Here is a 26,625-nt window from a genome sequence, read left to right as displayed (position 1 = left end):
ATTAAGACATGATAAGTGCTATTGTCACATGATAATCATGTGTAATCTATTGTCACATAACAATCATGTGTCATCGATGATCATGTGTTATCTATATATGTTATATTTTTATGTGTCAAATTTTTATTGGTTGATTGTAACATCAATTTTTATTAATTAATTGTGTTAGACCAATTAGATAAATTGATACCCAAGTATCACGTTATATATTTTTTAATAATTTAAGAATGGTAGAGAATATCATTCTAATACTTTTATTTACTTCATTGAACATTTTAAATATTTGCTTCAGAGTATATATTTTTAAAATTTTATAGCTCTAAAATCATTGGATTTGTTAGCAAGAATGCCACAATTGTTAAAATTCCAAACTAAAATGGAATGGGAAATTAAAGATCCATTATTAGTAGCACCATGATATTCTAAAAAACAAGTAATTTTTGTCAAAACTGTGAACAAACTATTTGTCTGTCAATTACTAGGAAATAAAGTGTTGCTTGAAGCCTTATATATTAAAAGGTAAAACACTAAAAGCTCATAGGCGACAAAAGCTGTACTCCATCCACGAATCTGATATTTTGCAAGTAATTATTGTGTATGCTTAAATTTTGCCAGAAATCTGATAGCAATCGACATATTATAAGGCTAGGAGTGATCAAATGTGAGGTTTTAGTCGTTTTAGTAAGAATTAGTTGAGGGGAACATTTTGATACTCATGTGTCGCTCCAGTTAATTACCGAAATAAACCAAATATTATGAAACTTCAAATTGGTCCATACTAATCTGCTGCTATACATATTTGCCTCACCAATCCATGAGACCCAGGTGATAATGAAATGAGCTGTAAAAAGGCTTTAGTCAATCCCATCTCGATACAAACAGCAAAGAAAAGTGTGATTCACTCTACAAAAAAGATGGGAGTGGCAACTTTCAAACATATTTACCTGGACGGGGTCAATAGGCGATCAAAAAGACTCATGGTTTAGGACAGTGACCTCCATTGCACTGGCGAGGGGTGCTGCCCTAAGGTCTCCCAAAGTGGAAGAGCCTATTTCATAATTTGTGAAAATGGGGTCCTACGTTCGCGCGGGTCCTATCCAATTTCAAGTATAAATGTTTTATTTTATATGACAATCTACAAACTTTTTTAAGAACACTGATGTGAAGACGTTTATGGCGTTGGAATATATATATATATATATATATGTATGTGTGTAAATATAAATGTTCATAAGGTAATATCAAGTCCTAGTTTCTCAATTTCGTGGATTTTCAATCTTGGTTTGGTAATCGAATAACCTTTTTGTTGTTACAAAAAATTCAAACTCAGCTCTTTAAAGTATAAAGATTCATCCACTTATTACTGAATTAAATACTAAAATGCAAAATAAATCGTGTTATTACTAATCTTTTCCATCATTGTTGACAATGTATTTAGATGGTAAGCAAATGTCAAATGACTGAAAAATTAAACGGTTGGCTCTTTATAAATTTGGCAATTTGCCAAGGTAACTAGAAAGCATGCCTTATCATTGACGATGAGTTTGCATGGTTTCCAATTTGATTGTTGTTCTTCTATTTACTAGTTTTATTTTTTTTTTTTTGAAAATTGTTGAAAAGTAAAAATCATATTTGATTAACAAATGAGCAAGTAACTAGAATATAACGCATCTCTCTTACAAAATAAAGTTACATATTTTGTTATTAATTTTAAAAATTTAATTCTAATTATAAAAATGCATATTTTGTGTTTATATCAAAAGAGTTCTTTTTTTTTTTTTTTTTTTTGCTTTCAGAAGTTAATGAAACTGATAAATACAGAATTTGCTACTAATTATGAATCAATTTTGAAATTTGTCACTATTTTTTTCTTAACTCAAATTTGTTCACTTTATTTAGGAGATGAATTCTTGCAAAGAATGAAGTTCGATTCTTAAAATTTTGTAAATTCTTCCCCCTTTAACTAATTTTTTTAAGACCTTCACCTTCTTTGTAAAAAAATAATCTCGTCCAATCAATTTTTATTTCTTTCAAAATGAATACAATCAACGAACAATAAAACTCTTTTCTGACAGTCTAACCAATCCCAAAAAGCATTTTTTTTTTTTATTGAAATCAATCCCATCAAATTAGTTCTTAGGCAAAAAGATAAGAGATTTTGAGTCTGTTAGACAACCGTGTGACCATGCCAACTACATGAACCCAGCTGAGAACAATCCTCTGCTGCCACTATGTTACACGAGGAACATGAAGCTGCTGACACGCTCTAATCGCCCGGTCCTGATTTCATCAACCAGACTTGAGATCTTGTGTCGTTCGAACTCAAGACACATATCTAACAGAACAGATACTGTTCAGTGAGCATGTACTGACGATGAATGCCCAGAAGGTACCTATTTACTCAGTTGATCATACTACAATGTAAAAATGATAGTTTCTTCACCCATTCAATTCAGACATTGATATATCACAAAGGGCTGACCTGAATAATGCCAAAATTAATAAGTACTTCAACAACAAAAAGGACCTGACATTTTTGTCCTTTTCATTTTCATTAACTTTATATAGTTCTGTTAGCTCCCTCCCAACTGAATGACAGAAAAACAAAGTTACTCCTACTAACTACTAATTATTTCTTGTTTTTTCAGCACAGTTCCCCTATCTTGAATCAAGGTCAACATCGCAGACGCATTGCTCTAAAGGCTTTTCTTCTTGGCTCTGCTGATCCACAAAGTAAGACTTTAGGTTTACTTCAACAAGGCTAAAAGTTTTCACTTCGCACTATTTTCAATTGCAATTCTGCGAGCTGATTTGTGCTTAAGCGCACTATGTTGAACTAATGTTTTACTAGGGACAGCAAATGTTCATGTATATATATTATGTATATAAATTATATTTTCACCCTTGGACTTAAATCAAGATAAATATTTTAAATCTTAGCTATTTTAATCCAAAAAAAAAAATAATAACACTTATACCGGTGTGAATGGATCCTTACTCTTTTTTCTAACTCAAATATTATTATTAAAAGAAATTTATAAGTTTGACTTAAAGTTGACTTTTTTTATCTCAAGACAATTATTATTATTATTTGGCACTTAAAGACACTTAATAATCTTAATCATAGCATGTATATAGCTTAATAATTATGCATTTCAGAGAGGTTAGTGTTTTTATCCCCAACTGAAAAAAAAATAAAACCTCTAGAATAATCACATATATATTGGCTAATATACAATCTAATCTAAGATATCATAATTGATTGGTGTCATATCTTCCAACGGTTACCAATGCCTTAGTAATTGCCATTGAAATAAAAACGTGTTTATGAATGTATATATGGCTCCAGGCATGTGCCCATGGCATCAATTTAAACAAAAAATTCATGGCTAATACAAAGTTCTAACGTGTAAAATTGAGCGGAATTATGTGGTGATTGACAGAATTAAAGCAAGGCTCAAAAATGGTTTAAGTCAGACTGCAATGTGACTATCTCAGCTAGATGAACACCAACTGAGAACAATCCTCTACAGCTTCAATGGTCAAAGGGAATTTAGTATCAACATTGGCAAATTGGATCGACTTTAAGATAATTGCTTGCAAAATATCAGATTTATGATAGAAAACAGCTTTTGTCGCCTATGAGCTTTTAGTGTTTTAACTTTTAATTTGTTGTTAATGTTGAAGGATTCAAGCAACATTTTTCCTAGTAATGATAGATAAAGGATTTCTTCACTTTGACAAAAATTACTTTTCTTTTAGAATCTCATGGTGCTTGTAGTAATGGATCTTTAATATCCCTTTCAATTTTAGTTTGAAATTTTAACAATTGTGTCATTTTTGCTAGCAAATCCAATGATTTTAGGGTTATAAAATTTTTAAAAGATACACTCATTGCAAATATTTGTAACATTCTCAAAATTATATTAGATGAATATGATTAAAACATTTATGTTTTTAACAATTGATTAATGAAGTATATAAAAGCATCGAGATAATATACTTCACGACCCTTAAATTATTGAAAAATATCTAATGTAATACCTCAACTTTCAATCCATGTATCAGTCTATCCAATGACTTAACACGTTAACGAAAATTAATAATAGAATCAACAAATGAAAATTTGACACATGAGTAAACATTATACATATAAAGACACACTGTTATTATGTGACAGGATGTAATTATCATAAGTCATAATTAAAAAAATTAAAAAAAAAAACTTTTTAAAAATCTAGAAAAATAATTTTAAATTTTCAAAATCTAATATTTAAAAAAAAATTAAAATATGAAAATTTTTAAAAAAATTTCAAAGTAAAAAAAAAAAAAAAGTAAAAATTACTTGTCTTTTAGAATCTCATGATGCTAGTAGTAATGGATCTTTAATTTCCCTTTCCATTGCAGTTTGGAATTTTAACAATTATGGCATTCTTGCTAGCAAATCCAACGATTTTAGGGCTATAAAATTTTGAAAATATATACTCCAAGCAAATATTTATAACAAACTTTTATGTTTTTGAAATATTGCTTAATGAAGTAAATAAAAGCATTGGGACAATATCCTTGACGACCCTTAAATTATTGAAAAATATTTATTGTAATACCTCAACTTTTAATTTATGTATTAATCTATCTAATGATTTAATACTATTAACAGAAATTATGATGCAATAAATCAATGAAAATTTGATACATGTGCAAATATTACACATATAGACATACAATTACTGTGCGATAGTGATGTGACATCATATATCATAATTAAAAATTCAAAAATTAAAACATTTTTAAAATCTAAAATTTTTTTAAAATATTAGAATATGAAAGTTTTAAAAAAATTTAAAAATAAAAAAAATAAAAAGAGAAAAGAATCAATTAGGGAGATGAGGACTTGCGCCAATCTTCATGATGGTTCAAGAGAGATTGGCCCTCATTTTCTCAAATAAGTAAAATGATATCGATAACACAATAAAAAATTTTTTAAGTCGTATTTCCACATCGTATCTTAAGACGTATTTACACATCATATATTACTTTTGCACATTTTTAATTAACTTTGAGATTCTAAAACTCAAATAAACAGTGAATCTAATATTTACGTACATAAAACTAACATATACCCATATATGAGTCAATATAATAGAATTTCATTCATCTATTAAAAAATTAAAATTATAAGTTGGAACTATGCTTAAAAAATTTATGTTTTAGATATCTATCGTCAAGATCTCTTAGTCATGATATCCGCTCTTTTATTTTAATTTTTTCAATTTCAGTATCATGAGGTTTTAGGTAACAATTTTTCATTGAACTTGCAAAAAGCCTTTTAATAGACCGATTATCATGCACTCCAAAGGTTCAATATGTTATTCTTTTTCTGTCAATTGACTTTTTCGAAAAGATTCTAAATCCAAGTGTCACTTAGAACTTACAAATTTTCTTTTCGCTTCTTCCCTGCTTTCTCACTTTCTGGCTTCTAAACTTTCTCCCTCCTATCTGTATGCTTGGCTTCAACACTTTCTTCTTCCTATCTGTATGCTAGTAAAACCTAAATGATGAGTTGCTGAAATTGGTTCTCGCCCAATTAGACCCTCCACCGCTTTCAATTATTGAACTAGAATTGGTGGGGTGCGCCAGGTGAAATTGGTTCTTGCCCAATTAGATACCCTCCACCGCTTTCAATTATTGAACTAGAATAGGTGGGGTGCGTTAATTTAATATCATGTGGATCAATAATCCATGTATCAAATAATAAACTGATAAAATAGATACACTACACTTGATCTTAGTCAAAAGGGTGAGAAAGGTATGAGTTGTTTTGTAGCTCGGATCTTCTTTTATATAGAACCTTGGCATGACCCTTGGCTTGGGCTTTTGATAAAGGATCTGGACTTAATGAAAAGCACTCTTACCCTGATGTATTTGTGCATGAAAATTATTCTCATGTCTATTGTGGTGCTTTTTCTTATTCCTTTGGTGCAAGGTGAAGTCATCTTAGCTAAAGGGAAAAATTTCACCATCTCTACGTCAGACTAAGTTAGCTTGGGTAAAACTAGTTGTTCTCTAAGAACTTGAGCTAACAACTAAATAACAAATATTTGAACAATCACCCAAATTGTAGCAGAGAATCAAGCATTAACATCACTATTTTCTTTAGATCAATGGTGTAAGCAATCGAATTCACTCGGGCAAGCATTTTTTTCCAAATGCTGCTAAGCTGTGATTGCAAATTAGATTCATTATCAAATAGAAGTATATTGAAATCTTATTTATTTTCTTTCACTATATTATTTTCTTATTTTTAACTTTCGTTTGAGTCAATAGTTTTTTGTTTGAGTCAAATGTTTGGATCAAGGTTTAGATTGATGTATACATGTATAATTGAATCAATTGTTTTCAAATTAATGTATTTTACTATTTAATACCTACAACTACAACTGAGTCAATTTTTTCTAGAAAAGGCATTTGCATTAACATTGTAAGATTGAATTGATGTATACATTTACAATTGAATGAATTAAATGTTTTAGAACCTTCAGTTAATTTTTTTTTTCTAGAAAAGTCATTGCCTTACTTAATATTATTAGTTTTCTTTCACATGCTATGCACGTAATTGTTAACCAACTTATAATTCTAACATAATAAAATAATTTTATTACTTTTATAGTAATAAAATTGAAATAACTATCATCATACTAAATTAAATTGAACATATAAATTTAAGTTTGAAAAAAATAAATATAAAAAAAAATTAAAATTCTAATAAAAAATAAATATTTAATCTTTATCTATTTTGACTTTTTTTTTTAAGTCTTTTGTTTTTAGATCATAATCTTCATTCATTTTTTATATATTTTTCTTTCTTTTTAAATTTTTTTAGAAGATTATCTTCTACCACATTCAAATCCGATTTTGTACTTTCCTTTCTTCTATATTTTATGCTTTTTCTCGAGCTTTTTTTTTTTTTAACTTTTTTGGTAGTGGATTTTTATTTTCAATTTTATAAATTTTTGAGGCAATTGATCATTGTTGAACTCATTTAAACTCTTGCTTTTCATCTATTTGCTATTTAAAATTTAAATACTTTATTTTGATTTGAAATATTTTGTTATAAAGTTTTTGTTGCTTGAAATAAAGTAAATATATGATGTTTTCTTTTTCATGATCAATTATCTCTGATTTTGATATGTATTTAATTATGTCATATAAATCATTTTGTAGTTTAATTTTATAGTAAAAAAATTCATACTTACAAGAATTTTACTAATTAAAAAATATTACATAAACATATTCTAAAAAAAAAGGATTTGCAGCAATCAAGAATTATTAATATCTCGATGTAATCATCAATGATGTTTATTTATATATCTACAAGGGATATTGACTAAAACTACCTTTAATATCGAATATTGGTTTCTTAAAAAGCCACAAATATGTATAACTTATTTAAATATGTTATAATAAAAGTTTAAATAACACACTTTACTTAAAGATATATCTTATCATAATCAAATGGTATTTTTATGTTGTTCTTTAAATATTGAAATACTCTTCTCAATTAATTTGGTTCAATATTATTATTGTTTGTTAAATAACGAAATATAAGAATTCTAAAATTAATAACATATGACCTATTTTAGATAAATACCAAAAGATATTATTATATTTTGAAGGTAAACTATGTTTTAAATCTTGACTTTAAAATTGATAATGAATATATTTTTAATATTTGAACTCTTTTTTAATTAAAATAGAGTAATTTCTTTATTTGATGAATACTTAATCATATATTTAGTATAAGTCATATAAAAAATTCATCATTTAACGATATTATTATAAAATTATAACTTATAGAATTCATACTATTATTAGTATTATTAAATCAGGTATTTTAATTTAAAAATTATGTACTTAAGAAAATAACTTATACGTAATTTTTTTATGGTGCTTTCTAATAAGTTTAGGCTCATTATTTATTTCTTTCATTTTAAAAATATCTTTAAAGACAATAATTTTTTATATAGTTGCTATTAGTGTTATAAAGGATATCACATAACACAACAATTTATTTTTAGTAAAGATATAACATTACTCTAGTTACTATTATTTATTGTCAAATAGACAATCAATGACATACAAATTTAGATAAAGTCATTCCAAATTTTCACTTCAAAAATTTATTTTTTTTTCAATAAAATTATGTTGTTATAGTAATTGGTATATGAATATTGTTTTAATCATTTATATGTGCACAATATCCACAAATATTTGTAATTCAATACCTTAGTATTAAATGGCAATAAATATAATTTTTTAAATGAATCAAATATGTTACACATATTAAAAAAATATAGCTCCATATTAATATTCAACCAAAACAAAAAAAAAAAAATTAATAAGTTAGCAATTATTTTCTACTATATATTATCAATGATTTACTACTAAATTATATTACTAATTTACTATTAAAATATGAATAGTTTATTATTAAGTTATCCATACTTTACTACTAAGCTAAAATTGATTTATTATAAATTATCATTAATTTATTATTATCAGTGATTTATAGCTTAATTATAACTGATTTATCATTAAGTTATCAAAAAATTACAAGTTAATACTAATATATTATTATAACTAATTTATTATTATGTTATTAATGATTTATTATTAAATTATCAATGATTTACTATTAAGTTATGAATGATTTACTACTAAGTTATTGATAATTTATTATAAAGTTTTAACTAATTTTCTATGAAGTTATAAATGATTTACTATAAAATTATCAATGATTAACAAATTTATTACTAAATTATCATTGATATACAACTAAATTATAAATGATTTATTAGTATGTTATTAGTGATTTACTACTAAATTCAATGATTTACTACTATATTATTATGCATTTACTAATTACCATTGATCAATTACTAACTTTTTAATAATTAGCTATTAAGTTATTAATTATTTACTATTAAATTATCAATTAAATTACTATTAAGTTATTTATGATTTACTATTAATTTATCAATAAATTACAATATATGAGATAATTTTTTTTTATGTAATAACATCATTGTTTCATTCAAATTTAGAATTTTTTTTACTAAATTTTTTAATGAATAAGTTCATGGTAGGTTTATCCTAGTTCCTAATGATGAAAGTTCTAATTTTTCTCTTTCTAGTAACCAAGGTTCAGTCATTGGTAGGGTTGGCAACCCAACTCGGAATCGATGGGTTCTGACCCGACCTGACCCCATAGGGTCATTTTTTTTTAAATCGAGTTTCGGGATGGATTGGATTGGGTATTATTAAGAAAAAATCAGGGTCGGGTCAGGTTTTAGGCAAACCCGATCGACCCGACCTGATATTATATAAAAAAATTATTTTTTAATTATTTATTAAATATATTTATATTTTAAAAAATAATATTTTATTAATTTCGGATCGGGTCGGGTATGGTTTATACAATGTCGGGTTTAGGTCGGGTTTGGGTATAAAAAAATAAAAAAAATTTTGGATCGGGTTCGGGTTTTATGGTTATAAAATCGGGTTGGGTTCGGGGTAAGCAAAAACTCACTCCGACCTGACCCTACCCATTGCCAACCCTAATCACTAGTAACTTCAAGTATAAAAAAATGTTATCACTAATTAACAAATAAGTTATCAATTACATATTACTATCTTATCACTGATTACTTCTAAATTATCATTAATTTATCATTAAGTTATAGATGATTTATTGCTAAGTATAAAGATTTACTACTAAATTAGTGATAATTTACTATTAAGTTATAGATAATTTATTATAAAGTTATTACTAATTTACTATAATTTATTATAAAATTATTACTAATTTACTATAAAGTTATTGATGATTTACTAATAAGTTGTTAATAATTAACTAATTTACAACTAAATCATTATTAATTTATACTAAATTATCACTGATTTACAACTAAGTTATCAATAATTTACTATAACATTATTAGTGATTTACTACTAAATTATCAAAAATTTATTATAAAATTATTAATGATTTACTATATACTAAGTTATTTATGATTTACTACTAAGTTTATGATTTAATTACTATTAAACTAAAACATATTTACTATTAAGTTATCTATAATTTATTACTAAATTTTCATTGATTTACTATTAAATTATCAATGATTAACTATTAAGTTATCATTTATTTGTTTATTAAGTTATCATTGATTTACTACTATGCTATTATGCATTTACATTTATGTTATAATTGATTTACTATTGAGTTATTATGCATTTACTATTATATTATTATTGATTTACTATTAAGTTATCAATTATTTACTATTAAATTATTATTGATGTATTATTAAGTTATCACTAATTTACTACACAGAATTATCACTAATTAATTGTTAATTTATCAATGATTATTATTAAGTTATATTGATTTAAATTTAATTTTTAATTATTAATTACTACTAAATTATCATTAATTTATTATTAAGTTCTTTATGATATCAATTAATTACTATTCCCTCTATCTGTCCCAGTTAAATTATCACAGTTGACTTTTTTTTTTGTTAAAATTTTCTAATTTTGACATATATTATTTTAAATATTTTAATAAATCAAAATTTATAAAACATATATTTAGAAACCACTTTATTTAAAGTTTTTAAAATATATTTTTTCATATTTTTATCAATAATAAATATAAAATAATAAGTTATTAAAGTTAAAAAAATTGACCAACAAAAATAAAAATGTTACAATTTTACTGGGATGGAGGAAGTATTAAATTGAATCTTATTTACTATTAAATTATTATTAATTTACTACTAAGTTATCATTACTTTACGATTAAGTTATCACTTATTTTTATTAAATTATCCTTAATTTACTATTGTATTATTATATATTTACAATTATGTATAAATAATTTACCATTAAGTTATTTGTTATTTACTACTATATTATTATGTATTTATTATTATGTTATCATTGGCATACAATTATCTTATCAATTATTTACTATTAAATTATTATTTATTTATTATTAAGTTATCCATAATATAATATACAGTTATCATTGATTAAATATAAAGTTATTACTAATGTTGTCTAAATTATCATTGATTTACGATAAAATTATTAATAATTTGCTACTATATTACTTTCTCCATCTTTTTTTATTTGTCTTGTATTGACTTTTACGGAGTTAAAAAATAATTTGACTTTAATATATTTAATATTAAAATTCAAAATTTTTTTTAAAAAATTAAAGTTTTATGATTTTTAATGTTAAAAAGTAAAAACACAATCATAAAAAATAATTTAAAATATAAAAAAGTAAGAGTTTTAGATGTTTAAAACAAAAAATAAACAAAATTTTGGGACATCCCAAAAAGAAAAAATGGACAAAAAAAATAAGATAGAGGGAATATTATACATTTACTACTATGTTATAATTTATTTACCACTATGTTATAATTTATTTACCACTAAATCCTCTATAATTAATTTAATTGTATAAAACATATTAATAGGTAAAATGTGTTACAAACACTAAAATATTCATAGATAGAAAAACTATTTTAAATCTTCCAGCAGTATTGCTTACGTTAAGTGAGGCATGAATGACTCAACTAAGATATTTTAATAAAAAAAATAAAAAGTTGACAATATTTTAATTTGCTAAAAAATATTAAATAAAAATAAGTAGAGATAATTTAATAACTTATTGCATTTTATATATAATAAAGATATATATATATATATATAACATCTTTTAATTATAAAATTTCCTATTTAAAGTAGGTTATAAAATCTAAAGTATGCAAATGTTTATCAGTATTCTAATTTTTTAGCTAAAATTTAAATAACTTCGTATAGTAAAGTTGGCTAAATTCCAAATGGAGCACCTTTTACACATTAATTGAAAAAAAAAATCAGAGTTCACATTATCATCTATAATCTAATGCTTTTTTTTCATGTTCATAAATATTATGATATATTAACCCATTGAGTAATAAAAAGACTAATTTAGTAATCTTAGGATCTATATGAAATATTAATTGATTCATTTATCTTATATATAAATTTAATTTTATCAATTGAGTTAATTTTTTATCTTAATTATAAGACTATATAAATAAATATATTTTATTTCGCATCTTCATACTTCAAATTTTTTATCATGCGATTAATGAGTTCAATTATAAGTCTTCCTTTCTTTATGAATTGAAGGATTAGTTAAACATGCATGATTGGCATGTAGTGTATTATTAATGGGAGTCTACCCAATTAAAAAAATCACTTTTAATATTGTTTGGAGTTCACTTTTTTTATGTATATATCATAGATGATATATGTATTTATATATAATAAACACACTCATAAAAGTGCAAATAATTATTAAATAGATACTTTCATGATAAGAATATAAATCAATAATCATATACTTTAAGTATATAAACAAAATAAAATGAAATGAACTATGACATTATTGTTTCAAAGAATATAATAATTGATTAGAGAACTAACAAAGCTTTGATCATTTAACAAAATGCGCACAATTAATCAATATTTTTTACTATCAAAACACAAAAATATGCTAGAGTATTCTTAATTGAAAAAAATAAATTTATATTTTTGAAGGAAAAATCATAAAATATATTGATAATATAAATTTTAAATTTCACAAATAAAGTTAGCAACGTGACATATACCTTTTAGGCTTTAGAGTATATTAAAAAAATAAATTAAAAAAAAGTGAGTGATGTGTTAATTTCTTAACCCGCTTGTGAAGATAAAAAAATTCAACTAACAATATATCAAATAATTTCTTTTCTTCAAGATTAATGTTTCTTAGCAATATTGACTTTGGTTTCATAAAAATATCTTAAGTACTAAATATTTGACATTAGCTATAAAAAATTAAGGATAGACCGAAATTAACTTAGGTGTAGTATAGAATCAATCTATAGAAGATAAAATAAAAACTAAGTTTAGTAACAATTCAAGGGTACATGAGATACTGTTCATAAAATAAACATTCATTTAAGCATTAAAATGTTAAGGCATGATTGCATAGAGTAATTAGAAATATTATAATCAATCATTACAATCATTAAACATAAAAATTTATATTTATCATAAAAAAAAAAATAATCAAACACACAAATTTATCATAATACACGTATTACTCTTTTTGAATAATTTTTTTTTATAATTTAATATATAATTTTGTATGAACTTTAATTTTAATTAATCTAAAATAAATAAACAAAAAATATAAATATATTTAAGGACTCATGATATGTGCCATTAAAGAAGATCAAGAGTAAATTAGATTATATCTTGAAAATAAAAAATTATATGCTTTACTTAAGATAAAGTTAAATGTTTTAGGGTATACATATTATGATCTAATAATTTAGACTAAAACAATTAGTAATTGAGAAATAGGAAAAAAAATTTATCTATGTTTTGTTCAATATCACGGATTTATAGTATGCCATAGTCCATAGGATGATAATGTGTTTTATATTAATTTAATTGAATTATTACTTATGAAATTTAACAAAAGAATTTTAAAAATAAATATAAGAGGAAATTTGAGTTAATTTTGGATAACAGGCCATCATATCCCACAAATAAATTTTTAATATAGTTTAATTTGATATAAATTGTATTTGTAAATTTTTAGTTGATTTAAATTTAAATAACCAACAAATAAAAAGCTATATTTTTAATGACAAATAATATTAATTAAATAAATAAAAAATGCAAGAAATTGAAATATAAATTTGTTATTTTTTAAAATTTATAAAGATATTTATGTTGTTCATTTTTAACACTTTTAGATTTAAATTTAAATAACTAACTAATAAAAGCTATATATTTAATGACAAATAATCATTATTAAATAAATAAATAATGCTAGAAATTTAAAAGTAAATTTGTTATTTCTTAAATTTATAAGGGTATTTATGTCGTTCATTATTAATACTTTTAGAGTTCATACTTGTATATATAGATGATAAGAAAAGGAATTGAAGAGCCCTAAAGATAGAATTGTAATCGATCGAATTCGAGTTGATATTGTGTTAAACTCGAGTTCAAAGTTGACTCCAAATTCGAAGATCGAAACTTGACTCCAGTTTCATAAAGTTTTATTTTTTTAGCTCAAGCTCAACTCAAAATAGAAATCGAGCTATTCGAGTTTGTTTAATTAGGCTTAATTAACATATAAAAATAAGCTTAATTCTTATATTCAACAAAAGTTTAATTATTTATGCTCAAACTTGAATTTGAGACATTTTATTAATTAAAATAATTAAAATATCAAAACTCAATTTGACTCGTAAATTACTCGAGTTGGTTATAAAAATACTCAAATTTGACTTGATTGATAAATCAAACTACTCAAGCTCGATAAAAATCAAATAAAATTTGTTTAAGTTGAATTCGAGTAGCTTATAAATACTATTATTTACACCCCTACCAAAGGAGGACTCTAAAGCCTAAAGGTATGAGGGAACTTGGAAATGGATTTATTTGAAGCCTTCAAACTAAGAACTGTCGGGCTTAAACCTAAAAGTTGCCCTTCCGAAAATTCTAAAAGGTCAGGGCTGAACCAAGGAAATAATTTTCAACCAGCAATAGACATGCCTCGGTTAGAACCTCATTAGCTGGGTCATTTTGTCACGGACCTAAGGATGAGTCTTGAATCTCACATCGAATATAAAAGGAGGGTCACTGGGGTATAAAAGGGTTCACACCATCTCTCCCTTGTGAGGCACCTTTTGTAGGACAAAACCGTGAGATCAGGAGGGCCAAAGTGGACAATACCTCACAAGGGTGTGAACCATGATAGTTAGGCTGATCCGGGACATCAGATGAGTGGATGCCCGGGTCCTGGAGCCACGCGGGTTGGCGCTTAAGTCTCGACCCATGACAAGTGGTATCAGAGCCAGCCCTAAACCGTTCGATCCATGCCAAGCACCTCGAGGGAGGTAGGCAGGGTGCCTAGCCTCCGTGACGAGGGTGTCACGAGGTTGGGTGGGGGAGAATGTCACGGACCTAAGGAGAAGTCCTAAATCTCACATCGAATATAAAAGGAGAGTCATTGGGGTATAAAAGGGTTCACACCATCTCTCCCTTGTGAGACATCTTTTGTAAGACAAAACCATGAGGGCTAGAGCGGACAATACCTCATAAAGGTGTGAACTGTGACAGTTAGGCTGATCTGTGACGTCGGATGAGTAGATGCCCGAGTCCTGGTTTGCTAATATTTTCTAACCAATGCAAGGATTTCATGCTATTTACTAGCCAATGTGGGACATAACATAATTACTTGGGTTCCAACTTGGTATTGTGATTGTGATTGAAGGTAATCACGATAACATATATTCTTACATGCTTTTGCGATTCAGAAGAAATTCACTTGTAATACTGTATCTGGCATTACATTTTCTATCAAAATTAATAATTACAATCAAATGCAGCTCAATCTCAATGCCAACGAAACTCATAGTCATATTTCATGATAAGTGGTACCATACAACTTATATCTGACCAGATTAGGTTGTAAGTTCTGCTGATAACCATATGACAGGATTCAAGCTCCAGTTATGTCGGCTTCAGAATTTGGTAAAAGGGTGAAAAAGAAAACAACTATCATCAAAGACATTCACAGCTTTTTCCAAAACTGATTGGAAAACTCCAATTATTTCATTCGAGACTTCTGAAAACCTCAAACTCCACTACAGATTTCCTAATTTTTTAGCCTGTGTTAGTAGAAAGCGTGATTTTTGCACTAATCCCACCAATAGATTACAGCCACATTTAGAAATAGAATATTTATCTACCTATTTGATGAGCAAAGCTTCTGATGGTTCTTCCCATCTCGACTAACATATCTGGCTATACTTTTATCCATTGCATATGTTCTCTATTTTTTACATTTACCACATTGGTTTGAATGTGGGCAAAATCACAGACTAAAACCCTCTATGGTGTAAATTTTTGTCTAAAGAAATAAAAGGTTATAAAATAATCTACTGATCATTATCTGCACTGCCTACAATACCCATAACGGCTTCCCAATATTTAAAACCCAGACCACCGACTCACCATTATTAAACCATTATTAAACTTCATTGAAAGTAAAAAATTCTTGACTAAAATTGAGTTCAGCCCGCTAACCCAAATTATGACGTAGGCTCTCTTGGGGAAACCTTAGAGCAGCACCCCTCCCAAGTGCAATGAAAGTCACTGTCATAGGTCTTATAGATCACCCATTGACCGTGTCCAGGTAAGTATGTTTAAATGTTGAGATATGCTTCTTCTTTATCGATCACCCATTTAACCTGTCCAGGTAAGTATGTTTAAATGTTGAGATATGCTTCTTCTTTATACATGATAGTTTCATCGTCTCTAAGGGGACATCTCAACATTTTGTATCCTTGTTTACCTTAGAAAATAATATCCATGGGTTGAAACTTGAAAAGTGTGTCTTTACATATCCAATTCAGACATTGATATACCAAAAAAGGGCTGAACTGAAATATAATGCCAAAATCATTGAGTACTACAACACCAAAAAAGACATGACGTTGTTGTCCTGTTCATTTTCACCTAAAGCTGAATTATGCTTAAGTGCATTATGTTGAACTGATAGATGGATTCTTTTCATAAGATTTTATGGTTGGATTCACTTCTGATAAGATTTCTTGCTTCTTTCTGCATTATTGTTGTACTTTTACAGTGACTTTTCTTGGATTCTTCTGTGGACACTTTTTTGGTGGCTTTACTTAAAAATTAGTAAAAATTTTTATTATTTTATCTAAATCTATGTAATGTATTTTTAATTCAATTTAATACTACTATTTATTCAAATTATTTTTATTTATTTTCATTAAAATTTTAGCAATTGTTTTAATTGAAAGTACATTACTCATTTTTAAATAAAATATTAAAATTTTTTACTCCTTTTTAAATAGTGGAGAATTTTTTTCTCTAGAGCTTGATTCTGGGAGAGATATTATAGTTAAATTAATAAAAATGAAAGAAGTATGCATAGTCTTGAATTAATTAGAAAGATTAAAAAAAATCAAATTTAATGACCAACAAACAGATTTAAGTTTATAGTAATTTAGAAAGATTTGGTTTTCTATTTTATTTTGACTTAGGTTATATAATTTTAAACATTTTTAAATTATAAAATTTAAAATCTAGTCTTTTATTTGAGATATCTATATTTAAAATCTAATTTTTTATTTGAGATATCTATATGTACCTTGTATAATAATTATTTTGGAAATTATCTTCCTCCAATAAAAGGGAAATCCTCCTCTTCCGTAAGGTTCAAAAGACTTAAGTGAAGTGTTTAGGTAAAGTTTATAAAATTTTTTATTAGAAACAATTAATGAAAGTCTAAAATTGAAAATCAAAATACATAAATTAAAAGGTTTTGTTACATAGATTAAATGTGTAAATATTGATAAATTTTTAATAAATTTTGATATATTTTTAGATGAATATTTTTAGTAAAAATATTGATAGAATTTTTATTAAATAAGTTTAGATTAAATTTGAATTATAAATAATATTTTTAATAATTTTTTAACATATTATTTACCTTCATATTAAATTCTATCAATCTATAGATTAAAATTTTTTATTAAATCATTTTTTTAAAAAAATTCACAAACTTTATATTAATTTTATTCTAAATTTAAGTCTCACTGCATATGAGTTTATTTTAATTTTATGATGAATTTATTTAACTATATTTTAATTTGTTGATTGATTATTTATTTGATTTTCAAGTCTTATTATATTTGAGTTTGTATGTTGAATTTGTGTAGTCATATTTTAATTTGTTGATTGGTTGATTAATTGATTATTCAATAATATAATATTCAATTTTAATTATAATTTATTCTTATAATCTCAAAAAAATAAAAATAAAAAATCTTGCTTTTAGAAAAGTAGATTCGATACCTCCCTTTCATGTATCGATGTGGCAGAAAAAGTCTTAATCAAGTCATGACATTCCGCTTTCGTTTTCCAGCACGCTCTGTGACCATCCCAGCTAGTTAAACACCATGCTGAGAATGATCTTTACCGCTCATGCTGGTCAACGAGGACTAGGAGGCGGTTAATCACGCTCTGATTACAAGGCCTTGTTTCATCAACCAGACTTGAGATCCTGTCTCCTTTGTGCTAAAGGATACAGAAGTACGAACCTATAGAACAGATTCTGTTCAAGTAAGATCGTACCCTCTTCCTCCTATAAATACCATCCAGAACTCATATGTCTTTTCCATGTGAGACTATATGACTGCTTCGTGGTGGTCAGCGTTATTTGGCCTAGGTTTTGTTAGAAAATTGGCGGAGCAGAGGGAAATTAACAGGACCTGGAAGTAAAACATTTCCATTTTTTTCTTCCCGGCATGTCTAGTTTAACAGCTATACCACATTTCTATTTTTTTTTCCCTGGAGGTAAAACATTTCCCCTTTTTCTTCCTAACATAGTATTTGCAGTATGGATTAGCATCTAAGCAACAGACACATAGTCTCAAGTGTTGTGCTTTTGCCTGGAGGAAACTTACCGCTGCATCCACCTAGGTTTACAAAACCACACCTTGACACTTTTCACAACGGTATTAAAACTTAAATAAATAGAATTATATGTTATAATCTTATTATTATTTTATTATTTCTGTATTTTATATTAGAGAAATTTAAATTTAATAGTTTGAACAAAAATACATATACATTCGATTGAATCTAATTTTAATTTATTGTTTAAATTATAAATGTATTGATTTTTTAAATATTATTATATATAATGAGAATTGTGCTAATTGGTTTGTTTGGTCATTTTTTTAAAATTTAATGCAAAATTATGTTAATAGGCATAAAGCTTTTAAAAATAAATTTGTTTTTGAAAAATAGAAATTATGTTTTCGAATTGTGTTACCATTATTCATTATTGACAAAACAAACTTATATAAGGATTGAAACCTCTCAAAAAGATTATGAGCTTTCAAGGGTTGGCTTTTAAGAACATGTTTTACATTTTACACTATGTAATCAATATAGAGAACCTGGATTCTGCATTGGAGTTACACTAATTATGGTTTTTTTGTGATGTTCTCACATCATGCCATCAAAATAATTAGGTGATTTTTCTCTCTCAAAATTTTAAATAAAGGAAACTTGCCTAATGAGTTATGTCTTATGAGCAAAAAGAGGAATTAAAAAAAAAAAACTATTGTAACTCATTTGAATGGTTTTAAATTACAAATTACTAAGAATAAAAAAAATGAGAGAAATGATAACAATATAATTAAACAAAAAAAAGGAATATAAAATATTTTTAAACCGAAAGAATAAAATAGAATGAATAAGAAAAATTGAATGATTGAAAATCTGTATACGTATTGTCATGGTAAAAGAAAAATTAAGATATTCCAATTTATTTTTAATTTGATTGTATAAATTATAAAATAATTTATTAAATTATAAATAGCATTATATGTTATCAAAACTATGATGGATTTGTTTGACCGGCATAATAGGATTTAAAATTAGTTCATTAAGAATTTATATATGATATCATTGTATTAGATTTTTTAATTTAATAATAATTTTCATGCATCAAATTAATAAAAAAATGTTATCCATATAATAGTATAGACACTCCATTTAGTTCAAGGTGAATTTATATTTTAAGATTATGTTTTGAATTTGTTTATTTATTTATTTTTGGTATTATATTTAGTTTAGAGTTATTATTATTATTTAAAAAACAAAAAAATATTTTATTGAAATTTGAAAAGGGTTTAAATTCTAATTGAGTTTGTTGAATTGAAAATGTTCTAACTGAAAAAGGATTGTAAAAGGGAATTAGTTTGAGAGATGGATTTGGATTAGAAATCCAAGGTTAAAATTGATTAGAAGATTCAAACTAAGAAAAGTCATTTTCTTATTGTAATTGGGATTAGAAGCCTATAAAAAGACCCCACTAAGATCAATTAAAAACAATCAAGAATCAATTAAAAGAATCAAGAGAGAGCGTGTAAAAAAAAATTAAAAGTTTTTTTATATTCTTTTCTAGTGTTTTGGGTTTAGATAATTAGAATTTTTTATTGAGAGTTCTGTGTTAGAGAAAAGAGTTGAAAGACACATAAAAGGGAGTTAGTCAACAAAAAGTTTTTGCACTAAAGTTTTTTAGGGTTTCAGGTCTATATGTTTTAGGTTTCTATTTGATTTTTGTTTAAACCAAAAAGAAAATTAATCATCATAGGCAAGGGGGCTAGCGAAGCCATAGGCTATTTTATAGAGAAACAAAAAAGAAGACAAGGTAATTTCTATTTTTTTCCTCTTTATTTGTATATCTATTTGTGTTACTTAGTTCTTTCTCTTTCTTCTTTTATGCATATTTAAAATAAATTTTTATAATAAATTTATGATTCCTACCAAATGCTTGGAGGATTTAAATCTTTAATTATGAATTCTACCAAACGATTGGAGAATTTCATAATGAATTTTTGAAAAATAATTTTTCAATCCTACCAAATGATTGGAGGATTTAAATTTCTAAGTTAAATTTTATCAAACCATTAAAAGATTTAATGACAATTTTTTTTAAAAAAAAATTTCGTAAATAGGTTTTCAAATAAAAATCGCATCAAACAATTGGAGGATATGCATTAAAATAAAATCTTACCAAATGATTGGAGGATTCTATTGACTGTTTTCAAAAATAATGTCTTGAAAAATATGTTAATGAATCTAATGACGAAGTTTCTTAAGAGTGAGACATGAGTCTTTATGATTATTCCTGAAGTGAGAAAATTATCCTAAATTACTACTAAACAATTAGAGTTGTAGACACCCATATGTGTCCAGAGTCAATAGAGGCATTTTTATTAGTATTATTATATTATATTATTAGTATTATTTTATATTATTATTATATTAGAGAATAGAATATTAATATAGCGATATATTATTATTATTATTATTATTATTATTATTATTATTATTATTATTATTATTATTATTATATTGTACATAGTTTGTTAGTATTATTATTATTATTATTATTATTACTACTATCATTATCATCATCATCATCATCATCATCATCATTATCATCATTATTATTATTATTATTATTATTTAAAAAAAAAGGAAGGAAACCGGTGATTCAATCACGGATCCGTTGGAGCATGATTCTTGGGGATTCAGTTACAGATTTGTTCGGCATAATTCATGCAAAGAATCAAGGGGAAAGAGCCTGAAAAAGGATGAATCCACAACCGGAAGCGAGCACAGAGAGAGCCTCGTATGCAATACCTAGAAACCTATGCCCAGGACTCCACCAGAAAAACAAGCAAAAGATCACTCTCCAACACACCACTCGCGTCCTTTTTCTCTGTATTTCTTCCTCCAGGGTGGCCCACCAGCCATGATTTTCAAACGAGGAAACGTTGAAGCCTAAACAAAAGCTGGTTTTCTTGGTTCTGGAAATTGAGATCATTTTCCATTCAATAATAATGGGGTGGAAAACTCTCATTGTGACAGCCAAGAAATGTTGTCTCGTTCTCTAGAAGGCGGATCGTTGTATAAGCGCAACAGTTTCGATCAGCAAGACCAGGGCTTCCCTGGAAGTTGTACACGGCTAAGGCGTAACGGAACGCGTCCCCACCAGTATCCCACGGTTTGCGCTTGGATTCTGGACAAGAAGGTGTTTTCAGAGGCATGCGGGCCTTTCCAAGGTGGCGGAGGATTCTTTCTTAGATTTGATACGGTCAGATGCGGCTAGGCTTTTGAGGTTGAGGCATCCAGGAGTGACATACGTGGTCCAGGCTTTGGATAAAAATAAGAACGCGATGACGATGGTTACCGAACCATTGTTTGCGTCGGTGACTAATGCGCTTGGGAATGTTGAGAATGTGGCCCTGGTTCCTAAAGACCTTGTAAAGATGGAAATGAATTTGAAGCATGGGTTGCTTCAGATTACAGAATCCTTGGATTTTCTTCAAACTAATGCACGTGTTATTCATCTGACTATATCACTTGAGAATGTCCTGATTACATCAAGTGAAGTTTGGAAGCTTGGTGAGTTTGGTTTTGCTATTTCGACAGATCAGGTCTCTATTGATCTGGTTAACGTGCAGGCCTTAATTATGCTGAATATGATATTGAAGATTCTGTCATGCCTCTTCAACCATCCCCTCCAGGTCATTTCCACGAAGGTTATTTTTCTAATTTTGATTTCTTCTTTCTTGTTTTTTGTTATTAGCTATGTAAAGATCTTGAAGCTTACGAGTAAAAAAAAAAAATCTTTTCAAAAAGAAATCTTCATAAAAAAGGCTTTTTAAAATAAAAAAAATAAAAAAATATAAATTTTTTTGAGGTTTTACTGTTTTCTTTATGTAATAAAAGTAATAGTTCAAGGCTTGGATAATTTGAGATCGAAACTGGTACCATCTTTGGATGGACGTTATGGGGATGCTACTGTCACGGGTCGAGACTTAAGTTCCGAACCCGCGCGGCTCCGGGACCCGGGCATTCACCCTTCCGACGTCCCAGATCAGCCTTCCTACCACGGTTCACACCCTTCTGAGGTATTGTCCGCTCTGGCCCCTCTAGCCTCACGGTTTTGTCCTACAAAAGGTGCCTCACAAGGCGGAGATGGTGTGAACCCTTTTATACCCTAGTGACCCTCCTATTATGTTCGATGTGAGATTCAGGACTCCCCCTTAGGTCTGTGACATTCTCTCGCACCCAACCTCGTGACGCCCTCGTTACGGAGGCTGGCCACCCTGCCTACCTCCCTGGAGGTGCTTTGCGTGGATCGAACGGTTTAGGGCTGGCTCTGATACCACTTGTCACGGGTCGAGACTTAAGCTCCGAACACACGCGGCTCCGGGACCCGGGCATTCACCCTTCCGGCGTCCCAGATCAGCCTTCCTGTCACGGTTCACACCCTTGTGAGGTATTATCTGCTCTGGCCCCTCTGGCCTCACGGTTTTGTCCTACAAAAGGTGCCTCACAAGGCGGAGATGGTGTGAACCCTTTTATACCCCAGTGACCCTCCTATTATGTTCGATGTGGGATTCAGGACTCCCCCTTAGGTCCGTGACACTACAACTTTCCTCAAGCGTAACGATTTTCAAATCTAACCTCTATTTTGCAGACTAGCTTCAATCAGGTGGCCAATCACACCTAAACAAAAAAGATTAGTGGCAACTCCCTTTCATCCATGTCTAGCGGTAAGTCCACAGATTTATACGTTATGACAAGAGTAATTTTAAGAACAATTTCTAATAATTAAATTATTTGGTAAATTATAAAAATATTTTAAGGCTTGAATAACACAAAATTAAACTGGTACCATCCTTAGATGGGCTTTGTGAGGGTATTATAATATTGCTTATATATAACCGAACTCCAGAATCTAGTTCTGAAACATAGACCAAAACATATTCTTTTAGGGATCCTTGGTCAAGCTTAGTACATCCTTAGGAGGATAGATTCACTTAGATGACTAATCACACCTAAATAAATAAGATTGATGTTGACTCCTTTAGTTATGTTTAGCGATTGATTTTGCGGATTTATACGTTTGACAATTAGTATTTAATTTAGGGTAGTGATAAGTTATAAAAAAAAAAATTACATCTTTTGATGCCTTTTTTTTAACTATTGATTTTAATAAATTTAAGAGATGAAAGAGACAAATAGAAAAAAATAAAATAATCCCTCCCTTCTAATTTAATATATATAACAAATTTCATTCTTCATCCCATGATTTATTGGATTTGCAAGTTGCTATTTACATGATAGGCATGTATTAATAAGTTATTTTTTTTTAATCTATGAGAATTTTTCCAAAAAAGAAAAAGATTTGTTAGATATAGTCCAATAAAACATGAAATTGTATTTGAAAATTTTTTTTCAAAAAATAAAATAAATATTCCATGGAGAAGAAGTCAAAGATAAAACTATAAATTTAATGCCTATATTTAATGGTCAATACATTTAACCTCAAAACGTTAATATGACAGAAGAAAACTTTTCCAAACCAATGCAAATTTGTTATTTCCAAATTAATTTGTTGTTAATGTTCAAGGATTCAAGCAACATTTTTCCTAGGAATGATAGATCGCAAAGGGTTTCTTCACTTTGACAAAAATTACCTGTCTTTTATAATCTCATGGTGCTTCTAGTAATGGATTTTTAATTTCGCTTTCCATATTAGTTTGGAATTTTAACAATTGTGGCATTCTTGCTAGCAAATCCAATGATTTTGGGGTTATAAAATTTTGGAAATATACACTCAAAGCAAATGTTTATAAACATTCTCAAAATTATATTAGATGAATATGATTAAAACATTTATGTTTTTAATAATTGTTTAATGAAGTAAATAAAAATATTGGGATAATATCTTTCACAACCCCTAAATTACTGAAAAATATTTAATGTAATATCTCAAGTTTTAATTCATGTATCAATCTACCTAAAGACTTAACACTGTTGACAAAAATTAATGATGCAATCAACTAAAAAAAATTTGACACATGTGCAAATATTACACATATAGAAATGCAGCGATTATGTAATTGTGATGCGACTATCACATGTCATAATTAAAAAAACAAAAATTAAACTTTTTAAAAATCTAAATTTTTTTTTTAAAATTTTAAAATTTTAAATATTTAAAAATATTTAAATATGAAATTTTTTTAAAAAAAATTCAAAGTAAAAATAAAATAAAATACAAAAATCAATCAATGAGAGAGAAGAGAGAGGGGGACCAATGCCAATCTTCATAGTTCAAGAGAGATTATGCCTTTTTTCTTCTCAAACAGTTAAATTGATGTCGATCACACGAATAAAAATTTTTATAAAATGTATTTGCACATCATATCTTATTTTTGCACATTTTTAGTCAACTTTATGATTCTAAAACTTGAATAAATGGCGAGTCTGATGCTTATATGCATACAAAAAACAAATACCCATATCTAAGTCCATACAACATAGAATTTTATTTATCTAATTAAAAAATGAAAACTATAAGTTGGATTTTGCTTAAAAAAATTTCTTTTGTCAAGATGTCTTAGTCATGATATCTTTGCAAGCTCTTTTTTTTTTTTTCCAATTCGGTACCACAAGCTTATAGGCAACAATTTCTCATTGAACTTACAAAAAACCTTTAATAGATTGATTATTATGCTCTCCAAAGCTTTAACATGTCACTCTTTTTGTGAATTGGCTTATTTCGAAAAGATTCTAAGTCCAAGTGTCGCTTAGAACTTAATACATAAATCTGCTTTTCTCTCGTTCCCATCTTTCTTCCATTTTCTTTCATTCTTCTCACTTTTTGGCTTCTGCACTTTCTTTCTCCTATTTGTATGCTAGTAAAACCTAATTGATAAGTTGCTGAGTTTGGTTTTTGCCCAATTAGCTACCCTCCACCGCTATCAACTAAAATTGGAATTGGTGGGGTGCGCCAAGCCTGTGCTGTAGTGCAACGCAAAGGCAACGCTCGAGAGTCCCAGCGTCACGGTCTCGAAATGAAGCCAAGAATCCTACATCTGTTGAGTACTAGAGTTGATCTTGGGATATAAGTGTTCACACCTTCCCTTCCTTGTAAGACACCTTTTGTACGACAAAACTATGATGCCAAAGGGGCCAAAGTGAACAATACCTCACAAGTGTGTGAACCGTGGCAGGTAAGCTGATCTGGGATGCCGGATGAGTGCATGTTCAGGTCCCAGAGCCGTGCGGGCTACATGGGCATAGAGGTTGAGTCTCGACTCATGACAAGTAGTCTCAGAGCCAACTCTAAAGATACTAGCGATGTGCCACAGAGGACGATGGGCCATCATTGGAGTGGGGGAGCATGTCATGGTCCTGAAAAGAAGCCAGAAATCCCACATCAGTTGAGTACTAGAATTGGTCTTGCGATATAAAGGTTCACACCTTTTCTTCCTTGTGAGGCGTCTTTTATAAGATAAAATCATAAGGTCAGATGGGACTAGAACAGACAATACCTCACAAGGGTCTGAATCGTGATAGGTAGGCTAATTTGGGACGTCGGATAGTGCATGCCAGGATCCTGGAGTCGCGCAGACTTAGAGGTTGAATCTTGACCCGTGACACCAACAGCAAGCTACTATGATAGACTCTCCCCCTAAAAAAATTAATTTAATAACATGTGGGGCATTACTAATAAGAACAGATACTACACTTGATTTTAGCCAAAAGGCCGAAAAAGGTATGAGATATTTTGAGGCTCAGATTTTCTTTAATATCGAACCTTGGCATGATCCTTGGCTTGGGCTCTGGATATGGGATATGAACTTGGTGAAAGGAACTCTTACCCTAACATATTTCCACATGAAAATTATTCTCATTTCTATTGAGGAGCTCTTTAATTTGTTATTCCTTTGGTGCAAGGTGAAGTCATTTTTAGCTAAAGCAAAATATTTCACCTTCTCTGCGTCAGACTAAGTTAGCCTGGGTAAACCTACTTGCTCTTTAAGAACTTGAGCTAATAACTAAAAAATAAATATTTAAATAATCAAC

At 27.7% G+C, this 26,625-nt stretch overlaps 3 non-coding genes and 3 pseudogenes across 3 annotated transcripts; 2 read left to right on the top strand and 4 right to left on the bottom strand.

Annotated features, from left to right (window-relative positions):
- Positions 1-936: 936 nt before the first annotated feature.
- LOC149511204 (U1 spliceosomal RNA) lies at positions 937-1,097 on the top strand. Its single transcript, XR_016334473.1, has one exon. It is a non-coding gene; the product is annotated as a U1 spliceosomal RNA (small nuclear RNA).
- Positions 1,098-5,702: 4,605 nt separating this feature from the next.
- On the bottom strand, positions 5,703-5,813 carry LOC149511203 (U2 spliceosomal RNA; annotated as a pseudogene).
- Positions 5,814-14,577: 8,764 nt separating this feature from the next.
- LOC149511202 (U4 spliceosomal RNA) lies at positions 14,578-14,725 on the bottom strand. Its single transcript, XR_016334444.1, has one exon. It is a non-coding gene; the product is annotated as a U4 spliceosomal RNA (small nuclear RNA).
- A 3,347-nt stretch (positions 14,726-18,072) lies between these two features.
- LOC149511201 (small nucleolar RNA U3) lies at positions 18,073-18,289 on the bottom strand. The gene has a single exon (XR_016334435.1). It is a non-coding gene; the product is annotated as a small nucleolar RNA U3 (small nucleolar RNA).
- A 3,040-nt stretch (positions 18,290-21,329) lies between these two features.
- LOC111274131 (SCY1-like protein 2 B pseudogene) lies at positions 21,330-25,664 on the top strand (annotated as a pseudogene).
- Positions 25,665-26,173: 509 nt separating this feature from the next.
- On the bottom strand, positions 26,174-26,318 carry LOC149511200 (U2 spliceosomal RNA; annotated as a pseudogene).
- Between the last annotated feature and the right edge of the window lie 307 nt (positions 26,319-26,625).

The sequence above is a fragment of the Durio zibethinus genome, chromosome 26 (assembly GCF_047325235.1).
Source record: "Durio zibethinus cultivar Kanyao isolate XHJ-2024 chromosome 26, ASM4732523v1, whole genome shotgun sequence".
NCBI lineage: Eukaryota > Viridiplantae > Streptophyta > Magnoliopsida > Malvales > Malvaceae > Durio > Durio zibethinus.
The sequence above is the reverse complement of the archived record's forward strand: the minus strand, read 5'-3'. Positions and strand labels throughout refer to the sequence as shown.